We start from the raw sequence: 12,661 nt of genomic DNA, 5'->3' as shown, positions 1-12,661 counted from the left end.
AAATCTTGCCTATAAATATGTAACCCAAATTATCACCCAAACACACTTCAAACTTCTCTTTTAAAAACTGCAAATCTGCACTAATCATCTCCCAAGCATCCGTTTGATCTTCATTCCCGTCACTAGGTAAGCCGAGACTTTAACTCTGAGATTTACTTTCCTAACCAGCTCTATTATTCTTCGATTTCTTGATCTTAATATATATATTCCCTGTTATTTAATCATATTCTAGACCTTCAAATTCTGAGGCTAACACCAAGAAACCCGAATCCCGTTTAATCCCTTAACAAGAACCACAGGTGAGTCTCACAGCCCCTATTTTCACTGTTTTCACTATTTTTAAACTGTTTTCGGGGCGAGGGACACGTACTTAAATAATGTTTTATCATTGTATACTTACAAGCTATGCAAGCGATTATGTGTTTAAATTATGTTTCATGATGAGCAATGCGAACGGTTATCTATGGTTTTTCGATGTTAGTGCACCAGATTCGAGTAAGTGATCACTTTACCATTGGAACTCTAAGGGTAGGGACTGCTGGTTTGATCCACCCACTCGTAGGGGTCGCACCTCTTACACAGACGAGTGCCTAGCATGTCACGGGGCAGTACTATGGGATTGAGCCCGCTCGTAGAGGTCGCTCCTCTTACGCAGACGAGCGCCTTGTTTTCCGGCACAACGTCCGCGCGTAACCCGCGGGACGGTATTATTCGCTCGTAGTGGCAGCGCCACTTACACAGACGAGCACGGTTTTTCAGAAGTGTCCGCGCGTAACCCGCGGGACGGTATTACTTATTTCGCTCGTAGTGGCAGCGCCACTTACACAGACGAGCACGGTTCCCAGAAATGTTCGCGCGTAGCCCACGGAACGATTTTATCAGAATATGTTATCAGAACTATGTTTTACTAAGCACGTGTTTTAATGATGCTATCAAAATTATGTTTCAGAATGATTTTTATCAAGACTATGATGCAATACGAATTATCAAGTTACTAAAACTTGTGAACTCACTCAGTTTATACTGATTCAAATGTTTTACGTGTCTTTCAGGTGATAATTAGGTAGCGCATGGAGTCACACTTAGAGCACCTCACGCTGAACATCTAAAACTAGCTTTTTGGAAGATTTTAGTTCTATCCCTTCGATGCGCGCGGTTGTTCCCGCCGCGCAAGGGGGATATGGCGTGGAAATCTTCAACAGTTTTTATACCTGGATGTTTTTATGTAATTTTTAAACAATGTAATGTATTTGTATTAAACATTTCATGCGCAATGAAAATCTTACTTTGAATGTTTGCAATGGCCCGTGCTTAATTATCAATCCCCACTCGCGCGCGCCCGGCTGTTTCCGCCGTTCAGGGCCGGGTGTGACAGATTGGTATCAGAGCATTGGTTATAGCGAACTAGGAAAAGAAGTTTTAACCTAGACTATAACCGTTGGGGAATCGTATGAAATATTTTTCAAAGAAAATATTTTCAAAAGAAACTATACACACACTTAGGAACACGGGTCACACAGTGTCTAGTGAATAAAGATAAGAACATTATGTGCTCAGAGTACATGCGCTAAGTTTGATATATTTTCACTCTTTTAAAGCGAGAATGCCTCCAACTAGAGCCAAGGGAATTACCATGACACCCGAGAAACTCGCGGAAATAATCGCGCAAGCGATCGCAACACATGAGGCCAGCAAGGCCGAATCTAGTCAGGGTCGTCAGGAGAACGAGGCCCCAGAACCCGAATCAGGAGCCTTGGACAAAGGGTGCTCTTATAAGACATTTATGGCCTGTAGGCCTTGGCCATTCAAGGGTACCGAAGGGGCCATTGGGCTCTACAACTGGATTGACAAGATGGAGACAGTTCTCTCCATTAGCGGATGTAGTGAGAACCAGAAGGTCCTTTACGCGACCTGCATGTTCCAAGAGGCAGCTTCGTCTTGGTGGAAGCTTCAAGTGAAGACTATGGGGCGAGAAGTTGCTCTTCACAAGACCTGGGAGGAGCTGAAGGAAATGTTGATGAGAAAGTTCTGCTCTCGCGCAGAAATTCAGAGTCTACAACAGGAATTCTGGAACCACACCATGGTAGGAACGGATATCGACGCCTACAACAACCGGTTCAACGAGCTTTGCCAGTTGGTGCCAGACATGGCAAACACGGAGGAAAAGAAGATCGAGAGGTATATCTTTGGGTTACCTCCTGTTGTTAGGGTTCCGCTCAACGCCGCAGCGCCTCCAACCTTTGATGAGGCGGTAGCGCGGGCCATCACCCTTACAAGGGATACGGTCCGTGCGGGTATGTTGACTACGCGCGGAAACGAGCAGCGAACCTCTGACTCCAAGAGGAAATGGAACTCTCACCACCGAGGGTCCGACTCCAAGCAGCCACCGTTCAAGAAGCAGGAGAGCGCAAGGGTTTACGCAATCCAAGCCGCGGAGCCATCAAGGAAAGGATACAGCGGGCCTTACCCATGGTGCAACAGATGCAAGTTTCACCACGAGGGTGAATGCGCGAGCGTCATGTGCGCCAAATGTAACAGGCCAGGGCACAAGACGGTGAATTGCCGTGCTAAGGAAGCTGGAGCCAGTGACAACTGCTACGCATGCAGGAAACCAGGGCATTTCAGTCGGGATTGCCCACAAAAGGGAAACCAAGCTCGCGGGAGAGCTTTTGTGATCGGCGCAGGCGAAGCAAAGGAAGAGCCGAATGTGGTAACCGGTACGTTTTTACTTAACGGCCATTTTGCATCTGTCTTATTTGATACTGGAGCTGACCTAAGTTTTATATCCGCTGAGTTTAAAGACTCCCTAAGCTTAGCGACCAGTAGGCTAGACACACCTTATACTATAGAACTAGCCAATGGTAGGCAGTTATGCGCAAACGAAAGGACTGAGCAATGTGTGTTAGTCATGGGAGGTCACGAGTTCAATATTAACTTGTTGCCAATAGACTTGGGAAGTTTTGACATTGTGGTAGGTATGGATTGGTTAGTCAAGAACCACGCGGAGGTTATTTGCCATGAGAAGCAGGTTCGGATCCCACTGTTGAACGAAGAAACCTTGGTGATTCAAGGGGAAAGAAGGGGAGTTGCGACGAAACTGATTTCGTGCCTAAAGGCGCGCAAGTGCCTAAGGAAAGGGTGCTACGCCTTCCTGGCGCATGTAGTAGAGAAGAAAGGTGATGAGCGAAGAATTGAAGACTTACCAGTAGTGCGCGAATTTCCAGAAGTTTTTCCTGAAGATTTGCCCGGATTACCGCCGCCGCGACAAGTCGAATTTCGTATTGATTTAGTCCCAGGAGCTGCGCCAGTAGCTCGAGCGCCTTATCGACTAACTCCATCAGAGATGCAAGAGCTATCCAATCAGTTACAGGAACTATTGGATAAGGGTTTCATACGCCCAAGCCTTTCACCTTGGGGAGCTCCAGTACTGTTTGTTAAGAAGAAGGATGGTTCGTTCAGAATGTGTATTGACTACAGGGAGCTGAACAAGCTGACAGTCAAGAATCGGTACCCCTTACCGAGGATTGACGACTTATTTGACCAGTTGCAGGGATCCAGTTATTATTCGAAGATAGATCTACGGTCAGGATACCACCAACTTAGGGTCCATGAGGAAGATGTGCCGAAAACAGCCTTCCGAACTAGATACGGCCATTATGAGTTCTTAGTGATGCCTTTCGGGCTAACTAATGCGCCGGCTGTATTCATGGATCTGATGAACCGCGTGTGCAAACCATACTTGGACAAGTTTGTGATTGTGTTTATAGATGATATTCTGATTTACTCTCGGACCAAGGCCGAGCATGAGCAACACCTGAGATTGATTTTGGAATTGTTGAGGAAAGAAAAGTTGTATGCGAAGTTTTCCAAGTGTGAGTTTTGGCTTAGAGAAGTTCACTTTCTCGGTCACGTTGTGAACGAGAAAGGAATACACGTTGATCCTTCCAAAGTCAAGGCCATCGAAAACTGGGAAGCGCCAAAAACCCCAACTGAGGTGAGGCAATTCCTAGGACTAGCTGGCTACTATCGACGCTTCATTAAGAACTTTTCCAAGATAGCTCTACCTATGACCGCGCTAACTCAGAAAGACAAGAAGTTTGTTTGGGGCGAAAATCAAGAAGCGGCATTTCAAATGTTGAAGCAGAAGTTATGTAGTGCGCCAATTTTGTCTCTGCCCAAGGGGACGGATGACATCGTCGTTTACTGCGACGCTTCACATCAGGGACTCGGATGTGTCCTTATGCAGCGAGACAAAGTCATAGCGTATGCCTCGCGCCAACTCAAGACCAATGAAAAGAACTACACAACGCATGATCTGGAACTTGGAGCGGTTGTCTTCGCGCTAAAGATTTGGCGCCATTACCTCTACGGTACAAAGTGTATAATCTTTACGGATCACAAGAGCCTTCAACATATATTTGATCAAAAGGATTTAAACATGAGGCAACGAAGATGGGTTGAATTGTTGAATGATTATGATTGTGAAATAAAGTATCACCCTGGAAAGGCGAATGTGGTAGCAGACGCGCTAAGTAGGAAGGAGCGAATAAAAACGCTACGAGTCAAGGCTCTAAGGTTGACCATTCGCGCAGATCTCTCTACCCGCATCCGAGACGCTCAGCAAGAAGCCTTGAAACCAGAGTTTGTTAAAAACGAATCCCTTGGGGGTATGATTAAGAGTATGGAACTTAAAGAGAACGGCAATCTATATTTCGCTAACCGCATATGGGTCCCTCTCAAGGGAGGATTGCGCGAGCAAGTATTAAACGAAGCTCACAAGACGCGGTATTCCGTACATCCTGGCGTAGACAAGATGTACCAAGATGTTAAAGTGCTGTATTGGTGGACCAATCTTAAAGGCGCCATCGCGACGTATGTCAGTAAGTGCCTGACGTGTTCGAAGGTGAAGGCTGAATACCAGAAGCCGTCGGGGTTACTTCAGCAGCCAGAAATTCCCATGTGGAAGTGGGAACAAATCTCTATGGACTTCATCACCAAACTGCCAAGGACACCTGGGGGTTACGACACGATCTGGGTTATTGTAGATCGGCTAACTAAGTCAGCGCACTTCCTGCCGATCAAGGAAACCGATAAGATGGAAAATTTAGCCCGATTGTATATTCGAGAAGTAGTTTCAAAACATGGAGTCCCAGTGTCCATCATCTCTGATAGAGATAGTCGGTTCACCTCAAGGTTTTGGAGATCGTTACAAGGGGCTTTAGGTACTCGTCTTGACATGAGTACGGCTTATCATCCCCAAACGGATGGGCAAAGCGAGCGAACAATCCAGACATTGGAAGATATGCTGCGCACGTGCGCAATCGATTTCGGAGGTAGCTGGGATACTCATCTCCCATTGGTTGAATTTTCATACAACAACAGTTATCACACAAGCCTCAAGGCTGCGCCGTTTGAAGCTTTGTATGGGCGCAAGTGTAGATCCCCACTGTGCTGGGCTGAAGTGGGTGACAAACAAATGACTGGTCCAGAATTGATCCAAGAAACAACAGACAAGATTTTTCAGATACGGGATCGCCTTAAGACAGCGCGCGACAGACAGAAGAGCTACGCAGATGTGCGAAGGAAACCGTTGGAGTTTCAAGTAGGGGATAGAGTACTTTTGAAAGTCTCTCCATGGAAAGGAGTCCCCCGTTTCGGCAAGCGAGGAAAGTTGAATCCGCGCTACATTGGACCATTTGAGATCCTGGAAAGGATCGGTCCGGTTGCTTATAAACTCCGTTTACCCGCCGAACTCAGTGGAGTTCATGATACGTTCCATGTATCCAACCTCAAAAAGTGCTTATCTGACGAAACGTTGATTTTGCCGTTAGACGAGATTCACATCGACAAACAACTGCACTTCGTAGAAGAACCTATAGCAGTAACCGGTTGGAAAGAACAAAAGTTACGCAGAAGCAGAATCAAGTTAGTAAAGGTTCAATGGAACTCAAATTGTGGGCCTGAATTCACTTGGGAAAGAGAAGATCAAATGCGCCAGAAATACCCATACCTCTTTCAGAGCATGGCTGCTGCCAGCGACGTCTCCTAAAATTTCGGGACGAAATACTCTTAACAGGGGGAGAATGTGACACCCGGTAATTTCCCAATTCTATAAACTAAGTAATCAACCTAATAATTAGGTGATTGTGAATTTTAAGCGCGCTATGTTAGAATCAACGCGGGTATTTGTTATATGCGCCCTGCGCGAGCGCGCTATGTTAGAATCAGCGCGGGTATTTGTTATGTGCACCCTGCGCGAGCGCGCCATGTTAAGAACCAGCGTGGGCATATGTTATATGCGCCATGCGCGAGTATTTTGGTTTTATGCTTCCATAACTTAATGTTGTCTAATGGGTTGACCGTCCCGCATGATGCTAAGGCGGGTGCATCCCAAAACGTTTATGCGCATGCGGAAAGGGAACTAACCTCCCCGCATGGCGGGAACATTGAGAGCTAGTTTGTCTGAAGCTCCAAGATGGAATTGACTTCAACATAACTGATCACTATGTTGAAATACCAAGACCACCTGGAGAATCTACAAATGAAACTCAATGTCCCTAACTGCGAGAAGGTTACGCACCTACCCGCAGCAAAGAAATGTCCTTCACGCAGAAAGCTATGCGCACAAAGTTATACGCGCAGAACACTTAGTCTATTCTCCAGATGTAAGGAGATTATTCCTGCCCAAAAGGAAACAGTTGCGTGTTTCAGAGATTTCTACTTTTTAACTGTACAACTGACAAAAGTACCTGAAAAAGCATACTGTAATATGAAAAGTCAACTGTCAGCCACCCTACTCTCACCAACCACAGACCTGCATGTCCTGTCCAAATCAAATCAGAATCTTTTATCCACTCCTCCACTTTTAAATAAATAATAATAATTTTCATACTTTATCATCATTACACCTAGATATGAAAAGATTACAATCCCCTAAAGCAAGGGATTGTGTTCCCTAAATCTTGCCTATAAATATGTAACCCAAATTATCACCCAAACACACTTCAAACTTCTCTTTTAAAAACTGCAAATCTGCACTAATCATCTCCCAAGCATCCGTTTGATCTTCATTCCCGTCACTAGGTAAGCCGAGACTTTAACTCTGAGATTTACTTTCCTAACCAGCTCTATTATTCTTCGATTTCTTGATCTTAATATATATATTCCCTGTTATTTAATCATATTCTAGACCTTCAAATTCTGAGGCTAACACCAAGAAACCCGAATCCCGTTTAATCCCTTAACAAGAACCACAGGTGAGTCTCACAGCCCCTATTTTCACTGTTTTCACTATTTTTAAACTGTTTTCGGGGCGAGGGACACGTACTTAAATAATGTTTTATCATGGTATACTTACAAGCTATGCAAGCGATTATGTGTTTAAATTATGTTTCATGATGAGCAATGCGAACGGTTATCTATGGTTTTTCGATGTTAGTGCACCAGATTCTAGTAAGTGATCACTTTACCATTGGAACTCTAAGGGTAGGGACTGCTGGTTTGATCCACCCACTCGTAGGGGTCGCACCTCCTACACAGACGAGTGCCTAGCATGTCACGGGGCAGTACTATGGGATTGAGCCCGCTCGTAGAGGTCGCTCCTCTTACGCAGACGAGCGCCTTGTTTTCCGGCACAACGTCCGCGCGTAACCCGCGGGACGGTATTATTCGCTCGTAGTGGCAGCGCCACTTACACAGACGAGCACGGTTTTTCAGAAGTGTCCGCGCGTAACCCGCGGGACGGTATTACTTATTTCGCTCGTAGTGGCAGCGCCACTTACACAGACGAGCACGGTTCCCAGAAATGTTCGCGCGTAGCCCACGGAACGATTTTATCAGAATATGTTATCAGAACTATGTTTTACTAAGCACGTGTTTTAATGATGCTATCAAAATTATGTTTCAGAATGATTTTTATCAAGACTATGATGCAATACGAATTATCAAGTTACTAAAACTTGTGAACTCACTCAGTTTATACTGATTCAAATGTTTTACGTGTCTTTCAGGAGATAATTAGGTAGCGCATGGAGTCACACTTAGAGCACCTCACGCTGAACATCTAAAACTAGCTTTTTGGAAGATTTTAGTTCTATCCCTTCGATGCGCGCGGTTGTTCCCGCCGCGCAAGGGGGATATGGCGTGGAAATCTTCAACAGTTTTTATACTTGGATGTTTTTATGTAATTTTTAAACAATGTAATGTATTTGTATTAAACATTTCATGAGCAATGAAAATCTTACTTTGAATGTTTGCAATGGCCCGTGCTTAATTATCAATCCCCACTCGCGCGCGCCCGGCTGTTTCCGCCGTTCAGGGCCGGGTGTGACACGTAGCTTTGACAACATACGCTAGGTAGGCACTGCACCCTCGCCTTATCAAAACTTCGGCCTTTATCATTGAAATGACGTTAAGCCCTGAACTTTCTTTATCACCATAAACCGTCACCGTTCCACCATCCAAAGATTTTAACCATATCAACCTACTCTTAGGCACTATCGGAGCCTCAAACTCAGACGGCCAATTCTTTCCCATTACTACATAGAACCCTCCTAAGGTCATCACATACGAGGTTGCAGGGAACTCACGTCCCTCTAACTCTATGTTACAATTCTTAACCATTCACGAGATTTTAACTAAAGCATCGCTAGTGGTTTCTTCATAACAGTCTCAATTACACAACTACATTCTTCCTAGTGTTCTTCTTTCACACTCACTACACCTCCTTTCATGCCTTTTCAATTAAGATTCCTTGACCGTTACCCGTAATTCTCGATTATCTCTACTTTCTCAACATTCGCTTCATCACCCACGATCCCAATAAGTTCTCTTATAGAGTCAACTATTGCAGGTATACTACATGTTTAGCTCACTTCATTTGACTTATCTCAGTTTCCTTCATGTTGCTTCCACTAGGATTCCTAATCTGGGTAGCCTTTAATGCTTCATCGAGCGTTGTTGACATTGAAATGCGAAACAATTGAGCCACTCCCTTAATGTATTTGACTACAAGCTCCAAGTTTGATCCTTCTTCATTACTTTCTACAGTTGTAATCCTACTGCTTTCGCATATCTTTACGTCACACATTCCTTCAAAAGGTTTCTGGTTGGCACGTGTCCTACCATAGCATCCAGTACGACGTCCTTGTGCTCGTCTCTTTGCAACATTCGTCCTATTTTTTTTATTATTATCTAAGGAAACACAACCATTATCACTCCAGGAATTATTTAGCACATGATTTGTAAGGTAAGTAGTTAATGACACTGGCCAAGTGTAAAGATGTATCATCCAGGATCGAGTCCTAGACGAGGCCCATAAGTCTCGATACTCGATTCATCCAGGATCCACAAAGATGTATCAAGACTTGAAGAAAGACTATTGGTGGCTGGGTATGAAGAAGGAAGTAGTAGATTATGTCAGTAAGTGTTTAACTTGCTTGCAAGTTAAGGCAGAGCACTAGAAACCGTATGGAAAGATGCAGCCGTTGGAGATACCCGAATGGAAATGGGAACACATCACCATGGATTTCATAACTAAGCTACCGCGCACAGCTAAGAATCATGACACCATATGGGTGATTGTGGACCGTTTGAAGAAGAGTGCTCACTTTCTGCCTATACGAGAGGCTATCTCGTCAGAAACGTTAGCAAATATGTTCGTTAAGGAAGTCGTGACGAAGCATGGGGTGCCATTGTCGATCGTGTCCGATAGAGATACCTGCTTTCCTTCAAGATTTTGGAAGAAGTTCCATGAAGCCATAGGAACAAGACTAAACATCAGAACGACGTATCATTCTCAAACCGATGGGCAGTCTGAAAGGACTATCCAAACGCTTGAGGATAAGCTAAATGCTTTTGTGTTAGACTTTGAATGAATTTGGGATGATCATCTGCACTTGGCAGAATTCTCGTACAACAACAGCTACCATTCGAGTATTGGTACGCCACCATTCGAGATGTTGTATGGAAGACGTTGCAGAACTCCCATATGTTGGGGAGAAATTGATCAGAAAGAAATTGGAAGTTTAGAAGTAGTGCAAGAAACATCTTCAAAGTTTGACCAGAATAAGGCCAGGATGAAAGCTGCACAAGATCGTCAGAAGTCATATGCAGATAAGCGGCGACGACCAATCGAATTTAACGTGGGTGACCACGTGATGCTTAAGATCTCGCCTTGGAAGGGGATTATTCATTTCAGGAATAGAGGGAAGTTGAGTCTGAGGTACGTTGGACTGTTCAGAATTATAGCTCGGGTGGGCGAAGTGGCCTATAAGTTGGATCTACCTGAAAAACTGGAAGGAATCCACTCTACCTTCCATGTCTCTCACTTGAGAAAGTGTCTCGCTGATAATACATCTCACATGCCTCTTCTAGACATTGAGGTAGACGAGCAGCTGAATTATGTTGAACAGCCTGTTGAGATAGTTGACAGCAAGGAAAAGCAGCTTTGTTGTAAGGTTATTCCCAGAGTGAAAGTGATATGGAAGTATCGTAAAGGATCAGATGCTACTTAGGAAGTCGAAGAAGAAATGCGCAAGTTTTACCCTGATTTGTTTAAGAAATAGTTCCCGAAACCTCTTTTAAGGAGGGTAGACTTGTAACATCCGTATTTTGAGATTAATAAATAAAAGAAAATTTATTATTACATGTGTGTCGTTAACTTGATTGTGTGTGTAAATGTTTGGGTAAAAAAATTGGATTTGGAATTGTGAGCGGGTTGTGGGGCCCATATCCCCCTATATAAACCTAACCCCTCCACCTTTTCACCAACTTTTCCTTCCTTTCACAACACACACACACTCAAGAACACACACACTTTCTCTCTACATTCCGGATCCAAATCCGTGCACAAGGAAGAACAAGTCTTGGGTGTAAACACCATAAAACAACAAGAAACACCACCAAGATCCTCGGATCTATCCAGATCTGAACCCGAGACCAAAAAGGTGAATTTTGGCCAACAAGGTTGAGTTTTTGTGGTTGATCCAAATTGTTATATAACGTAAGAAAAACATAAACTTGGTGAGTTATAACCTCACGGGGGTGTTATAGGACAAAAAGGTGATATCTGGACCTTGAAAACACGTGTATACAAAGTTGGTACAACCCAAAACCCATAAAAAGGGTAAATATCGGGTTCCAGGGAATTGTCTAGGAGTAAAATGGCTTTCAAATGACAAAATAAGGTAATCAGGTCTTAATTGCATGCAAAAGGGCTTCGCATCGCATGCTATGCGAAATCCAAGAATTTCGCATCGCACGCCATGCGAAGCAAAATAACCATGCGAAGCGAAATGGCCCATGCAAAGCGAAATAACCATGCGAAGTGAAATGGCTCATGCGAAGCGAAACCCTCATGCGAAATTCCATGCGAAACCCTCAACCCCAGCCAGGGGCTCTGCCCCTTGGACCTTGATAGGGGCTGCCGCCCCTAGACCCCGCTACCAGGGGCGCTGCCCCCGAACCCCTGTTAGTTGTGGGTCTCATTAACCTAGATGTAAGAAGTGGTAGAGACAGATAATTGATGCTTGTAACTTGTTAAACAGTTAGTCGTGCGCAGCTGAGAAGAGGTGTAACCATAATCTCTGAAAGAAACCGACAACAAGTGAGTTCTAACCCCATTTCTCTTTGAAATGTTTTCTGGGCTGTGTGCATATTGTAAGAGTAGTAACATATATACTTATACGATTAATGTGAATGATTAATGCAAGAATGAAAGAGGGCTGTTAGAATTTGTATGTGCCTAGTTTGTTAACTTAACACGATTGTAAGAGTCAAGAAAGAACGTAATGTAAGAGTCTAATGCAAGAGTCAGGGTGGCAGGCCCTTATAATACCTGGGTAAGAATAGTAAGAGTCTAATGTAAGAGTCAGGGTGGCAGGCCCTTATAATACCTGGGCAAGAATAGTAAGAGTCTAATGTAAGAGTCAGGGTGGCAGGCCCTTATAATACCTGGGCAAGAATAGAGTGGCCGACTCTATGATATTGGTGCAAGGTGTTGGGTGGCAGACCCTTATAATATCTGTGTAAGAGGTCGGGTGGCAGACCCTTATAATATCTGTGCAATAATGTAAGAATAACTGTATGTTTGAAATAATGTGTAAGAATAATTATATGTACGTGAAAGAATAAATAATGAGAATGTGAGACGAAAGAAAATAAGAACAGGATAAAGGTAAGAACGGTACCTACAAGTACAAGTGTGTAAGAATAGTCCTGTAAACTGTTAAACTAAAACTCACTCAGCGTAGCTGACTTTTAGTATTCACGCATGTGAGTAGGATGAGGCAGGTCGCTTGAGGAGAGACACGTGGCAAGGGGATGAAGACTGGCATCAAAGACAAAAGATTCACGTGTTGTTTATGTTATTGTTAAAGACTTAATGTATTTCGTTCAGAACAAGTACTTATGTTTTGTAAGAATGTTTAATATTAATTATTCCGCGAAAAGTTTTAATTAACTCTGATTTAGAACTGTGTTTATGAGTAACTCCAATGCCAAAGTAGGGTTTCCGGAACAGGGCCTTAATTGTTCTTAAACATACTTAAAACATCATAAACGAAACATCATAGCAATCCTTCATATGTGTCACACCCCAACCAAAGGCGGAAATGTCGGGGCGTGGTCCAATTGCTCACAGCGCGAAGATACTATCATAATA

This window comes from Bidens hawaiensis, unplaced genomic scaffold (genome assembly GCF_021521415.1).
Source record: "Bidens hawaiensis isolate Kalapana, Puna unplaced genomic scaffold, B.hawaiensis_p1.1 tig00006368_1, whole genome shotgun sequence".
Lineage (NCBI taxonomy): Eukaryota > Viridiplantae > Streptophyta > Magnoliopsida > Asterales > Asteraceae > Bidens > Bidens hawaiensis.
Note: the sequence above shows the minus strand (reverse complement) of the source record.